Source organism: Ranitomeya variabilis, chromosome 1, assembly GCF_051348905.1.
Source record: "Ranitomeya variabilis isolate aRanVar5 chromosome 1, aRanVar5.hap1, whole genome shotgun sequence".
Lineage (NCBI taxonomy): Eukaryota > Metazoa > Chordata > Amphibia > Anura > Dendrobatidae > Ranitomeya > Ranitomeya variabilis.
The window spans coordinates 838,825,194-838,841,440 of record NC_135232.1 but is presented as its reverse complement, the minus strand read 5'-3'; the positions used below and the strand labels follow the sequence as shown (position 1 = coordinate 838,841,440).

The window sequence follows — 16,247 nt, the reverse complement described above, 5'->3', positions numbered from 1 at the left end:
GGGAAAACATTAATTTTGTTAAAAGCACAGCAAGACCGATGCTAACAAAGTGTGTGAGGAGCCTGCGTAATGGTAAGATGAATAGCATGCCGCCACCAAACAGAAGTGTCTACTTCTTCGGGAAAGATACGTTGCTATGAGCGCAGATGTTGTCTTTGGAATAAAATCCTTATGGGCCAAGTCCCAGATGGCTTGCAATCTCTATGATTAGAGATTGCTAAATTACTACTAATGCCATATGTTCTTAGCAGTAAATTGTACTTAGTCTTAGCTTACTTTTACAAATAATCCCTAAGAAGTTTGCATGCATCTAATTGTTTTTTTACAGAGCAATGATAATTTGCTACAAAGTGTTACCTGCTCACTTGGATATTAATAGGGTTTAACTAATAGGAGACTATAGGTCCATTCACATGGGACAAACAGGTCACTAAACTACCACTACTCAGCTACTTGTTTTCTGACCAGCAAATGTTAATAGCCTTGGTTAGACATGCGACCACACTTCATCTGAGCACTGTGTGATCAGTAATAGCCTACCATTATTATCGGCAGTATAAGTACTGTTTACTTAGGAAGATGTGCTGCTGAGAACGATAATCTTTTGTGCAACCCAAATGACCATTTCACCAGACAAAGGAACATTAGGCTCTTTCATTGGGTAATAACTTGATTAGACTGATTAAACAAGAGTTCCTATAAATGCTCATTTTGTGATGTTATAAATGTACCTTGCAGTTGTTTGGCTAGCTTACTTGGTCCCAGACCATTAAGGTCACTTTACCGGGTTTGCTGATGGTATTTAATGCAATGGAGTAATCTACTTCAAAGAGGTAAACCACCATTCCCCTAATATCTACAAGAAATGGAAGAGGAGCTTTCAGCCCATGTTTTTGGTAAATACTTTGCATACTTTTTTATTTTAGAGCTGCATAGGTGAAATATAATCACAGATAGGACTTTCCATGGAGCCCTATCTAATGGGGTAGAGCAGTAAACAGTAATCCCTAAATTGGGCATAAAATGTACAAATAATTTAAAAAATCAAGTAAAATGAGCAGACAGTGAAATAGTATACAACATGAATGTCTTATTTATGTCATATACACAATAAGATGCCTCATGTTTCTTTAGATATGACCCACTGTTACTGTTTATGTTTCCATCTCAGTAACTGTATATGACATCCAATAAAATGGTATAGAATTACAGAATAATGGCTAAACAATATATAGGACAAGCATCCTACAAACTTGTAATAGCTAGGTGCCTTTCCAACTGCCATCGGGAGAACTATGGATATATTAGTTGGATCTTAAACTGTCAAATCCTTTCTTCCCAATGACAGGCTATTAACCCTGATCCAAGCTTAACAGTGAAGCAACGAATAAGACTTTTGTCAGCTAAACCAAGTCTATAGCCTGACCAAAAATTAATAAGCCTACCTGGTTGCACGGGTCTGGATTTATACTAAACATTTCCTACAAACAGTACATACTTAATGAAGTTCACTAATGTCATTGTGATAATACTACTACTGTTAATAATGATAAAATGTACAGCACTGTTAAATTTATAACATCACTAATAAAAATAACAATACTATCAGTAAAAACATTGGCACTGTGCTTGTACTGAAAAAAATGATTTACATGAAACATCCAATAGCCATATGCTATATCAACAAGCCATCTTATCACAATGGAAACACGTTTTGTTCTTTCACGTTTTTTCAAGGACAAACATTTGATAAATCAAAAACTCTCAAAAATTATAGAATTTTGTTACCTAGCAACACAGAATCCATCTGAAAATGAACAGTACAATGGGCCATGCACTCACGTCATAGATGAAATGATCAAAAGATGCCTTAAAACAAGGTGCAGAATGTAATATTTAATACAACTTAAAGGGGCACTTTGGGGAAATTAAAATGTATTTACATCACTATAACAACTATAAAGGCTCATATTTAAATTACAACTTTGAATTGATATTTCATATCCTTTTTATAAATACCCCTCCCTGGGAATGGTACCCCTCCCTTCTGGGACACTACGTCACAGATCAATGGGTGTGGTTCACTTTTTCTCTTTATGTAAGCCAGCCCCCTGACACTTTTCCTTCAGTCAAAAATCAGGAGGTATGGCTTGCTCCTTTCCCTGACTAAGAATCATTCTTGTTTTCTTATTTTCTTTGCAATTGCCCCTGTGCCTGATTTTTCACAGCTTATATGTCACATTCATAGCTTCTCTTCATATTGCCTGATATTTCACATACAAGCTGTGAAGCTTCTGGTAGGAAGCACAGAACTAAATATGTCCATACTCATTAAAACAATCCATCTCATAGTCTATTAATAAAAAAAACAGAAAAAAATCAATAAATTAAATCAGTAAGATAACCACTATTAAAACAGGTACCGGTATACTCCAAAATACAGCTATATACAAAAAAAACACAAGGAGTAAGAAAATACCCATGTAAAATATAATTCATATTTTATTATTTATTTATAAATAATCAAATTCAAAAGAGTGCTATAAAAATGGACAACAGTAATCGCAGTGAAGAACACAAACAAAAAGTCTGACACTAATACAAATGTATAGGAACCGGGAATACATAGTTCATAATACGCTCCAAAATGCAATATTATACTATAGATGTATCCATATAACAGCACTCTCACAGTACTAGGAAAATGAGATAAATATAATACTATGGGTTTAATTAGAATAAAAAACGTATTGCTATCACAACTGTGGCACCATAAACACTCAATATATATATATATATAGAATATAAATCTAGCACTGAAAAGACGATCTCACCCAAATCAGTCCTTAGAAGTATTCAGACCAAGCAGCACCGACGCGCGTTTCACGTGGGCTTTCTCAAGGGGCTGTGCCTAGTCTATTGCCTGCTCTCACCTGCACAGTTGTCCCTCCTCCCATATTCAATCATGGGTTTTTGGCCCCCTCTGCAACTTGTTTGTGCTGCTCATCTCACTCCTACCTCACATGGTCTACTCCAGTGTTCATTCCACGCTCCCTGACATGTCACATACAAGCTGTGAAAGAGTAAGCAGTGAGCACAGAATGAGCCATCACAGCACCTAATGTATACTGGTATGGATAGTTCTGTGCTTCTAGCCTGAAGGTTTGGAAGGAAGCTATATGTGTGACATAAAAACTTTGAAAAATCAAGCACCAGGGGGAGTGAGGAAGAAGAGTGGAACACAAGCCTTGAATGTGCAATAATGATGCTTGGTCAGGGGGCTAGATTGCATAAGAAGCTGGAAGCAAGATATGCCCCCGATCTGTTGTGTAGCACCCTAGAAGGAAAGGAGAGCACTGAGAATCGCAGATAGTAGTTCTAAAAAGCACATGAAATAGAAAATGAAAACAGTAATACAATGTGAACATTTAAACATTTTGATGTTAAACTAATTAAATAACTTTATACATATTGCCAGTGTACCTAGACATGTGTGGAGAATACAAATCACTCCATTGAAATGAACAAAACATCTGTTTGCTTTAATTCACAAATCTGCAGATCACAATAGTAAGAATGGCCATGCTGTTCTCATAGTCATCTTATGCTTAGAGATTCAATGGCTTTTTCCTCATATGTTCCCGGCAGTGTGGAAAATGGCTGAGGATGACCTTCGCTTGTCAAATCAGACCCTAGAATTCCCATGCTCTTAGTGTCTGAGAATACCATTAGTTATGTTAAATGAAATCCTAGGTCTTTTCCCACAGCCTCGGGGCAGCATGAGGAAAAGAGTATTTTGCCATCAAAAGCCACAATACGAAAACCAACTTGAAGCTCATGGGTCCAAATGCAAAATCTCAACTAGAGCCCTTTACTATCTAGGGTCTTTAAACCCTTCCCAACATGTGATGTAGTAGTACCCCACACATCGTGTGCCAGTGTAGGGAGCAAGCTCAGGAGGTGAGCCCTCACCTTGTCTAGGAAATGTCATCTGTGACATAACCAGCTTCTTCCTTTTACACCAATAACTAGCGCTTGCTCTGATTGATGCTGTCTAAAAATCTAAATGCGCTGGTCAGTCGCTGAAAGAGGCGCTAAAATAGCACAACAGGCTCGCCTTGGTCCCCTATGATGCTATAGTGAGATGCTGATGTGTTTTCATGGTGAAGGATCCTGTGGAGGGGGTCCCATCATACTCCTTCTGTGTAACCAAGCCTGTGGCTAAGTTTTATAGAGGTACTTCATTTTAACTACATATTCCGATAAAGTAGTATTGCATTACATAGGCGATGCAATCAAACAATGCCAGGTTCGAGTCCCCTAAAGAGACTGAGAAATAAAGAAATAAAATAAATTTTTAAAAATATAACAAAATATACCATATTTTTTATCAGCATGGTTGTAAAAGTGCAATCTATAAAATGAATGAACCTTTTTGCTTTTCGTCTGTACCTTCATAGAAAAATGCAAAATGGTGTCATAAAAATATCAGTTTTGATCATTAGGCCCTAACACAGGTCCTTTGATTGAAAAATAAAAATGTTAGAGGTCTCACAATATGGCAACTTTAAACAATTTTTTTTCAGTGCCCAAAATGTTTTAATCAATTAAACCAACAAAAACATATATGATTCGTATCATTATATTCCTAGTAACTCGGGAAATCATCTTGCCAGGTAATTTCTACTGCACACTAAGTACAGTAAAACAAAATGTGGAATTGTGCTTTTTTGTCATTTTCTGTTAATTTTATGATAAAATGAATGTTGTATTTCAGAACTACAACTCGTCCCGCACAGAACAAGCTCTCATATGGCATATGGCAGAAAAATAAAAAAGCTACCTCTTTCTTTAGCAGGGGAAGAACAAGTGGTGGCACAAAAATGGCAGGACTCCAGTGCGACTGCAAGCCCTGAACTCACTTTAGTTTCATGTGTGCTGCTCTCCAGTCATCTATCTATACAGTAACTCAAAAATATAACAGCACCAATCAAACCATCAAAATGGGTGCAAGCCTTAGGCCCATTAGACAAAAAAGATCACCAAAGATACTCATTCAAAAAAAGTCAACAAAAAGGGGAATAATTTTGGAGTATGACATAAAAAGGGTAATATAATTGGTAAGTATTAAATATGTGAAATTATGTCACACTACGGACTACGTGGGATAGTGATTGCTAAAAAACTGGATAGTCAGTAAATAATGACTGAAGAAAAGAACGAGCAAACCAACCATAAGAACCAACAATAAACACAAGTATATCGCCCATCCTGATGCACATTTTGCGATAGCCTTTATCAGGGAGTGACTATAGGCTATAATCGAAACGTGCGTCGGGTGCGTGCTACTCAGCCGAGAGTCTTCTGATTATTCTTCTATTGCAGTGAGTGTAGCCCGCATTACCTTTTGAATGCTTACCCATATCGATATTGTATAGCGGGCACATGTAGTAATGACACATATATATATATATATATATATATATATATACTAGCTGTACTACCCGGCTTCGCCCGGGTTAATGACTGCTGTTAGCAAAATAGAATGTGTTAACAAAAATTTATTCTGCACACAAAAACCACAAAACAAATAGATAGAAATGTAATTATTAAAAGGCAAAAACTAAGCAAATAGAAGCATTTCACAACATATATTAGCTTTGTTATACTGAGAATGTCTTTGTTGCCTATATTAACCAATCAGAGCTCAGGTTAATTAACTGTAGCAAAATAGAAGCTGAGCTGTGATTGGTTGCTATTGGCAGCCTGATAAATCCCCAGCCAACAGGAAGCCCTCCCCCCTGGCAGTATATATTAGCTCACACATACACATAATAGACAGGTCATGTGACTGACAGCTGCCGTATTTCCTATATGGTACATTTGTTGCTCTTGTAGTTTGCTTATTAATCAGATTTTTATTTTTGAAGGACAATACCAGACTTGTGTGTGTTTTAGGGCGAGTTTTATGTGTCAAGTTGTGTGTGTTGAGTTGCGTGTGGCGACATGCATGTAGCGACTTTTGTGAGATGAGTTTTGTGTGGCGACATGCGTGTAGCAACATTTTGTGTGTTGAGTTGCATGTGACAGGTTAGTGTAGCAAGTTGTGTGCAGCAAGATTTGTGCATGGCGAGTTTTGCGCGTGGCGAGTTTTATGTGTGGTGCATTTTGAGTATGTGCAAGTTTTGTGTGAGGCAACTTTTGCATGTGGTGCAACTTTTGTACATGTGGCAATTTTTCTGTGTGTGCAAGTTTTGCATGAGGTGAGTTTTCCATGAGGTGAGTTTTGCACGTGTGGCGAGTTTTGCGTGAGCCTAGTTTTGCATATGGCGAGTTTTGCATGTAGCGAGTTTTGAGTGGTGACTTTTGTGTTTCGACTTTTATGTGGCGAGGTTGGTGTGTGTGTGTGGTGAAATGTGTGCTGAGGGTGGTATATGTGTTCAAGCACGTGGTAGTGTGTGGCGCATTTTGTGTTTGTGTTCATATCCCCGTGTGTGGTGAGTATCCCATGTCGGGGCCCCACCTTTGCAACTGTACGGTATATACTCTTTGTCGCCATCGCTCTCATTCTTTAAGTCCTCATTGTTCACATCTGGCAGCTGTCAATTTTCCTCCAACACTTTTCCCTTCACTTTTTCCCCATTATGTAGATAGGAGCAAAATTGTTTGGTGAATTGGAACGCGCGGGGTTAAAATTTCACCTCACAACATAGCCTATGACGCTCTCGGGGTCCAGACGTGTGACTGTGCAAAATTTTGTGGCTGTAGCTGCGACGGTACAGATGCCAATCCCGGACATACACACATACATACATACACACATTCAGCTTTATATATTAGATATACCTGTATGTAATCTCCTGTATATAGTATATACCTGTGTGTCATCTCACCTATATATAGTATATATCTGTGTGTCATCTCCTGTATATAGTATATACCTGTATGTCATCTCCTCCTATACATAGCATATACCTGTGTCATCTCCTCCTGTATATACTATATACCTGTAGGTAATCTGCTCCTGTATATAGTATATACCTGTGTGTCATCTCCTCCTGTATATAGTATATACCTGTATGTCATCTCCTCCTGTATGTAGTATGTACCTGTATGTCATCTCCTCCTCTATATAGTATATACCTGTGTGTCATCTCTCCTGTATATAGTATATATCTGTGTGTCATCTCCTCCTGTATATAGTATATACCTGTGTGTCATCTCCCCTGTAAATAGTATATACCTGTGTGTCATCTCCTGTATATAGTATATAGCTGTATGCCATCTCCTCCTGTATTAGCCCTCGTTCACACGTTATTTGGTCAGTATTTTTACCTCAGTATTTGTAAGCTAAAATGGCAGCCTGATAAATCCCCAGCCAACAGTAAGCCCACCCCCTGGCAGTATATATTAGCTCACACATACACATAATAGACTGGTCATGTGACTGACAGCTGCCGGATTCCTATATGGTACATTTGTTGCTCTTGTAGTTTGTCTGCTTATTAATCAGATTTTTATTTTTGAAGGATACCAGACTTGTGTGTGTTTTAGGGCGAGTTTCGTGTGTCAAGTTGTGTGTGTTGAGTTGCGTGTGGCGACATGCATGTAGGGACTTTTGTGAGATGAGTTTTGTGTGGCGACATGCGTGTAGCAACTTTTTGTGTGTCGAGTTGCATGTGACAGGTTAGTGTAGCAAGTTGTGTGCAGCAAGTTTTGCGCATGGCGAGTTTTGCGCGTGGCGAGTTTTATGTGTGGTGCCTTTTGAGTATGTGCAAGTTTTGTGTGAGGCAACTTTTGCATGTGTTGCAACTTTTGTGCATGTGGCAATTTTTCTGCGTGTGGCAATTTTTCTGCGTGTGCAAGTTTTGCGTGTGGCGAGTTTTGCACGTGTGGCGAGTTTTGCATGTGGAGAGTTTTGCGCGTGGCGAGTTTTGAGCGGCGACTTTTGTGTTTCTACTTTTATGTGGCGAGGTTGGTGTATGTGTGGTGAAATGTGCACTGAGGGTGGTATATGTGTTCGAGCACGTGGTAGTGTGTGGCGCATTTTGTGTGTGTGTTCATATCCCCGTGGTGGTGTGATTATCCCATGTTGGGGCCCCACCTTAGCAACTGTACAGTATATACTCTTTGGTGCCATCGCTGTCATTCTTTAAGTCCCCCTTGTTCACATCTGGCAGCTGTTAATTTGCCTCCAACACTTTTCCTTTCATTTTTTCCCCATTATGTAGATAGGGGCAAAATTGTTTGGTGACTTGGAAAGCGCGGGGTTAAAATTTCACCTCACAATATAGCTTTGACGCTCTCAGGGTCCAGACGTGTGACTGTGCAAAATTTTGTGCCTGTAGCTGCGACGCCTCCAACACTTTTCCTTTCACTTTTTCCCCATTATGTAGATAGGGGCAAAATTGTTTGGTGAATTGGAAAGCGCGGGGTTAAAATTTCACCTCACAACATAGCCTATGACGCTCTCGGGGTCCAGACGTGTGACTGTGCAAAATTTTGTGGCTGTAGCTGCTACGGTTCAGATGCCAATCCCGGACATACATACATACATACATACATACACACACACACACATTCAGCTTTATATATTAGATATATATATATATATATATATCCTATATTATATACAGTTTTGCACAAGTATTGGCATTATACCATTTCGATACATTGTCTTTTATAAACCTTTGTTGTGCACCCCTGGTTCTTTGTACCTTCCCTTGCGGCCTTCCTATATATTTTTATTTTTGGCATACTTTTGTTTATTCTGGGCTGTTATGGTCGCTTTGCTCGTTCTACTCTGCATTCATCCAAAAAATAGGCAGAATTCCCAGCTTCACAGGTGAAAAATTTAAGTTTTCCACAAAGTCCTAAAAAATAAAAATAGAAAATGAAAAAATATATTGAAGCACATTACTTAGTATTATTTAGTGCTGGATAAAATACCAAAATGGATGTCAGGGTCAATAGAATAAATAAGTGAATACGAATATAAGTTGTTTTTTTTTCATCCAGATTTTGTAGAACAAATTGCACGTTGCTGATGAAATTGTATTGACATTTTCCTGCTGTGAATTAGTACAGAATGAGCACTGCGACTGTAGAACAACTAATCAATATGAGAGTGTAAAAAGTATTACTCAGCACGCTGCTATCACACAATGGGCTTTACAAGGGATCTCCAGAAAGAAGAAAACTGCATTTATTGTGCACGGTCCATGTGTACCTGACGCTGTATGCTACTCTCGGCTATTACAGCCATAATGTTTTAAAAGGACAAGGTGTAAAGAGTAATCTCCCTCACACATGTGTTCCCCTTTAAAGGGAACCTGTCACCTGAATTTGGCAGGACCAGTTTTGGGTCATATGGGCGGGGTTTTCGGGTGTTTGATTCACCCTTTCCTTACCCGCTGGCTGCATGCTGGCTGCAATATTGGATTGAAGTTAATTCTCTGTCCCCCGGAGTACACACCAGCGCAAGGCAATATTGCCTTGCGCTGGCATGTACTCCGGAGGACAGAGAATGAACTTCAAAACAATATTGCGGCCAGCATGCAGCCAGCGGGTAAGGAAAGGGTGAATCAAACACCCGAAAACCCCGCCCATATGACCCAAAACTGGTCCCGCCAAATTCAGGTGACAGGTTCCCTTTAAAAGTCAGTGTTCTCAAAACCTAAAAACAGAGAAAACGCATCCTCATCCCCTACCCAACAAGTTGGAGCTACTTTTAGTACACATACCTGTCTAATTTGCTCAGGAAGTGTCACTATTCTGATTAACATGTCATCCACTCGTTTAACTGGGCTATTCCTTCATCAGCATTCTACAAGCACTATAGGTGCTGAATCTTCCCTTCCCACAAACATTTTCCTCGCCATTGTAATATTGCTTGCCTGCTCTTACCTCCACTTCTGTTACTCGTCTCGACATCATCCCTCTTCATCATTATAGTCAATGGACTCGTTGGCACATACACCCCCGTTCAAAAGTTTAGGGTCACTTAGAAATTTCCTTATTGTTAATGTGGTAAATGACTATTCTAGCTGCAAACGTCTGGTTTGTAATGCAATATCTTCATAGGTATATAGAGGTCCATTTCCAACAACCATCACTCCAGTGTTCTTATGGTAATTTGTGCTTGCTAATTGTGTAAGAAGGCTAATGGATGGTTAGAATACCCTTGAAAACCCTTGTGCCCTTGTGCAAGTGTGTTAAAACAGTTTGGCTGATTAGAGAACCTATAAACCTGACCTTCCTTTGAGCTAGTTGAGAATCTGGAGCATTACATTTGTTGGTTCCATTAAACTCTTATAATGGCCAGAAAAAAAGAACTTTCATGTGAAATTCGACAGTCTATTCTTGTTATTAGAAATGAAGGCTATTCCATGCGAGAAACTGCAAAGAAACTGAAGATTTCTTACAACGGTGTGTACTACTCCCTTCAGAGGAGAGCACACACAGGCTCTAACCAGAGTAGAAAGAGAAGTGGGAGGCCCGGCTGCACAACTGAGCAACAAAACAAGTACATTAGAGTCTGTAGTTTGAGAAATCGACGCCTCACAGGTCCTCAACTGGCAGCTTCATTAAATAGTACCCGCAAAACGCCAGTGTCAACGTCTACAGTGAAGAGGCAACTACGGGATGCTGGCCTTCAGGGCAGAGTGGCAAAGAAAAGCCATATCTGAGACAGGCTAATAAAAGGAAAAGATTAATGTGGGCAAAAGAACACAGACATTGGACAGATGTAGATTGGAAAAAAGTGTTATGGACAGAGGAATCCAAGTTTGAGGTGTTTGGATCACACAGAAGAATATTTGTGAGATGCAGAACAACTGAAAAGATGCTGGAAGAGTGTCTGACGCCATCTGTTAAGCATGGTGGAGGTAATGTGATGGTCTGGGGTTGCTCTGGTGCTGGTAAAGTGGGACATTTGTACAAGGTAATAGGGATATTGAATAAGGAAGGCTAACACTCCATTTTGCAATGCCGTGCCATACCCTGTGGACTGCGCTTGATTGGAGACAATTTCATCCTACAACAGGACAATGACCCAAAGCACACCTCCAAATTATACAAGAACAATTTAGGGAAGAAGCAGGCAGCTGGTATTCTATCTGTAATGGAGTGGCCAGCGCAGTCCCCAGATCTCAGCCCCATTGAGCTGTTGTGGGAGCAGCTTGACTGTATGGTATGCAAAAAGTGTCCATCAAGCCAAACCAACTTGTGGGAGGGGCTTCTGGAAGCATGGGGTGAAATTTCTCCAGATTACCTCAGCAAATTAACTGCTAGAATGCCAAAGGTCTGCAATGCTGTAATTGTTGCAAAGAGAGCATTCTTTGACGAAAGCAAAAGTTGAAGGAGAAAATTATTATTTCAAATAAAAATCTTTTTTTCGAACCTTGTCAATGTCTGGACTAGATTTTCAATTCATTTGGAAACTCATTTGATTAATAAAAGTATGAGTTTTCATGGAAAACACAAAATTGTCTGTGTGACCCTAAACTTTTGAACGGTAGTGTACGTACAGATTCTGTTTTGTGCCGTACATGCAGGACAATCTGAACTGTTGGATGCATCAGTGTGTGCATTGTGTACAAATAACCCAGTTATCAGACCTAATAGAGGTGGCTGGCTGTGGACTGCCTTGTAGAATAATGCCTGTAAAGCGCTATGGAATATGATGACGCTATATAAATAATTAATAATAAATAATAAAATTAAAAATGTCATTGGGCTAATAGTCTTTTAGAACATGAACTCTATCACCACATTCTAGAAGTACAATTCTAAAAGTCAATCTCTACCCCTTGCCACATGCTTTAGGTCGGATAACAAGTCAAACTAGAAACCCCATTTGAAGAGTCTGAAGACACATGTCTCGTCTCAGGGAATCTGCCCATGGTTTGGCTGGGTGAGAAGCTGTTTAGACTATGTTTACACGTTGCGTTTTTGCTGTGTTTTTTTCTGCAGGCAAAACTTGCTCTCTTGGCAGTAAAGAAGCTGCTTACAAAAAGCACGTTATTCTGCAGTTTTTGCTGCCTTTTTATTGTCTCTTATGCATGTTGATAAAGTTTAGTACCCCCCTAAAAAACATGATGCAGCTGCCTGAGGTTATTGCACCAAACACAGCATGACCTGATACCTGCGTTTTTTGCGGCGTTTTTGCACTTACCCATTGCTTTCTATGGGTGAAGAAATGCTGAAAGGACGCTGAAAAAAGTGACATGCTGCTGTTTTAAAAAACGTAGCAGTTTTCCAATTCCGTCAGGAAAAAAACAACATGTGGATATGAGATTTCTGAAATCTCATACATTTTGCTGGTACTGTAATACACAGCTTAAAATTTGCATTAAAAAATGCATCAATGAACATAGCCTGAGGGGTAAAGTTTCTCCTTCTGGAGAGCACCAAATTAGTGTAGGGAGATTTACAGTGAGACCATGATTAAGACCTCACAGTCGAAACGCGTCGGTCACTAGCCATCCTGGGCTTCCTAGTGTATCCACTACATGTCCTTTTAATGTTTCTATAGTAAACTTGAAGTTTTATTTCCTGACCATGCTGGAGAACCTTTTTCACAAGATTTACAGTGTAGGACACGCAATGTGTGTCATTGTCATTTTATGGCATTGTCAGTATTTGAAATCGGTGAGAAGACATCGAAGGAGAAGCAAAGGTGGATTATCCAGACAGCAGTGTTGAAGAAGAAGCCACGGAAGAAGATGTGGCAGAAATCTAGATGGGAGATGAAGAGCGCGCATATAAGAACTTGTTGACTAGATATTGAAAAGATTGAAAAAACAGCACACTATGAAAATGTTTTGGAAATGAAGGCAGCAGAGTTGAATAAGGCTTGGATGTTTGGGATGAAGGACAAGGTGGAGGTAGCAGATGACCTGTAAGGGGAAGATGTATGGTTAATAACTCTGAATAATTGTTCTGGATAGTATTAAGTTTGATAGGGGAAATATGATGCATTTAGTTTTGTGGAGATTAAGGAAGTGGAAGAAGAAAAATGGTATTGCGGATTGTCAGCCTTATAGGCAATCTATTTACAATGTACAAATATATGAGGGGACAGAGACCTTTCTAATGATCTTTTTACATCTAGGCATGTGATGGTGACAAGGGGGCATCCTCTACATCTGGAGGAAAGAAGGTTTAACCATAATCACAGATGCCGATTCTTTACCTTAGGAGCAGTGAGACTATGGAACTCTCTGCCACATGTTGTTGTAATGAGTGATTCCCTACTAAAAATCATGGAGGCCTGGATGTCTTTCTTGAAAAATATAATATTACAGGTTATAGGCACTAGTTTCTGTGATAGGACGTTGATCCAGGGAAATAGTCTGATTGACCTCTTCCTCTAATATAGAACTATTAATGTCTGCCCCATGGGGTTTCTGCTTTCCTCTGTACCATCATGTTAGGCTATAGGTTGAACTCGATGGACTTAGGTTCACCTTCACCCTTAAAACTATGAAACCACGACTCTGTATGGCAGGGAGATCAATTTGAGTGTCAAGAGCATAAAGTAGAGTAGCGATCCTGGTCGGTAAAAAACTATCTCAAGGATAGAAGAACATGACTTTCCCGTGACACCAGTGGTGCCATGCTGCCATCCTGACTTCGTCCTTGTTTAGTTCCATGCTATAGCTACTATTCATTGTGCCAAGATTTCCCTAGAGAGAAGTACTGTACATGGACAAGCAAAAAGTTTCTTCCCTTCTGTTTTGCACATTATTAACCCCTTTCATTGCCCTTTAGTAAGCTATTTACATTGAACAAAGCAATGGCCATGACATCATTAATGTGTCAGACACTTCAGCTTCTTGTGTGAAAACTCCATTAGTTTTTGCAGAACAGGATCTATCTTTAGCTGCAGATTCACAGATTGGAGATATTTACAGGAGGTGTAAGAGGAAATGCTGCAGACGCTGCACTCCTAGCACATACATAGAATTATAAATCAATGGACGCTGCATGCCGCGGAGCCATTACCGTAGGATGCTCCTCAACGTGTACATCAGCTTCAAGATTTAGGAATGTCCTAGAGGTCTACATAACATGACGAAGATCACAAAGTCTCTTCTCATCCTAAATTACTTGATAATGTATATAAAGTTGTTTTCTTTTCCACAGTATATGCCTCTTGATTTACACTTCTAAGTGTAGCGCCAGAAACTGACACCTAAAAGAGGTTTCCTAGAATCTGATCCATAGAGAGACGGCCATAATCTGCATAAATAGGAACATATACAATTTCAAACACATCCGGTATGTCATGAAAATGCTGTGTATTAAGTTGTGGCCATGCTATGTCTACACAGGAGCCAAGACTGTGATGGATACTGCAGTGTTTTACTGTAAGATAGGAAATGTAACCTGAGATAATTCTATTATATTTACTACTCGTCATTATCACATAGTGATCCGGGAATCAGGTGCCTCGGCTGTAGCCCTCACAGCCATGCAACAAGCGGATCACGATGCTTCGGGTTCTTCCTCCTTATATTGTACATATACGATCAGCTAAATATACATTCGTGGGTATGATACTATATAGATCTAGAAAAAATGACATTTAACTCTTGGGTTTACTTTGATACAAATCACAGCAGTGGATACAAAAGAAAGGAGAAGTAATTTATTTTTATGTCCTCTTTAGGCTTCAGAATAACAAAATAGCATCAACAACTGTGCAAAAATAAACTGCGGGTCATTTGAGCATGGTGACAACTAATGCAGTATATTAACCTGCAGTCCTATGCAAAACTCAGTGATAACACATTATGGAATATCACAATGACTTCTATCTGTTGATAAACTCAGTCTGCTGCATCTGACAGACAGATTGTTATATGGGACCTGCAAAGAAATTTGTCATTGATCCATTCTTTTCTACATTGTGATATCTTACTGAATTAAAAATATGTCATTAGGTTTATCTGCAGTCTCATCTATCTCATAACTATCTATCTATCTATCTATCTATCTATCTATCTATCTATCTATCTACATCTCTATCTATCATCTAGCTATTCTCTATCTATCTATCTATCTGTCTGTCTGTCTGTCTGTCTGTCTATCTATCTATCTATCTATCTATCTATCCATCCCATATCTATCTATCATCTATAGATCTATTATCTATCTATCGACCTATTTATCTATCTATCTATCTATCTATCTATCTATTATCTATAATCTATCTATCTATTATCTATCCATTATCTATTTATCTATTATCTATTCTATCTACCTAATATCTATCTATCTATCTATCTATCTATCTATATCTATCTATCTATCTATCTATCTATCTATCTATCTATCTACCCCATATCTATCTATCCATCTATCTATTATCTATCCATCTATCATCTATCTATGATCTAGCTATCCATCCTATTATCTATCTCTCTATCTATCTAGAGAAAGTTTAATGAATTTATGCGCTAAGAATCTTCATTTTTGTAAGTTCATCTTACTGAGTAATAACAGTTTAGATTCAATGCTTTCAGTGTTTGCATATATCTTGGCTTATATAGAGTGCTCCTGTTTTATCTATCTATCTATCTATCTATCTATCTATCTATCTATCTATCTATCTATCTATCCATTATATACAACTCTGGCAAAAATTAAGAGACCACTGCAAAATGTTCAGTTTGTCTGATTTTTCTCTTTATATGTATATTTTTGAGTAAAATGTAAATTGTTCTTTTATTCTATAAACTGCTGACAACATGTCTCCAAATTTCCAAGCAATAAATGTTGTATTTTTTTCTGAAAAGGAGAAATGGTTAAAATGTAAAAAACCCCCAGTGCTTTCAGACCTCAAATAATGCAAAGAAAACAAGTTCATGATCATTTAGAAACAACAATACTAATGTTTTAACTCAGGAACAGTTCAGAAATCAATATTTTGTGGAATAACCATGATTTTTAATCACAGCTTTCATGCGTCTTCTGGTGCAAAAATGTAAGCAGTTCTTCTTTGCTTGATGGCTTGTGACTATCCATCATCCTCTTGATTACATTCCAGAGGTTTTCAATGGGGCTCAGGTCTGGAGATTGGGCTGCCCATGACAGGGTTTTCATGTGGTGGTCTCTTAATTTTTGCCAGACTGTATTATCTATCTATCTATGTACATATCTATCTATAAATCTTTATATCCATCTATATAGCTATACAGACTGTAGGAACAATGGTGGGGGCAATGGAAGTTCATGGCATA

At 38.7% G+C, this 16,247-nt stretch overlaps 1 protein-coding gene across 6 annotated transcripts in view; it reads right to left on the bottom strand.

Annotated features, from left to right (window-relative positions):
* The window catches only part of ARHGAP24 (Rho GTPase activating protein 24), a 1,388,018-nt gene that overhangs the window by 191,484 nt on the left and 1,180,287 nt on the right, over positions 1-16,247 (bottom strand). The gene's annotated exons all lie outside the window — the stretch shown is intronic.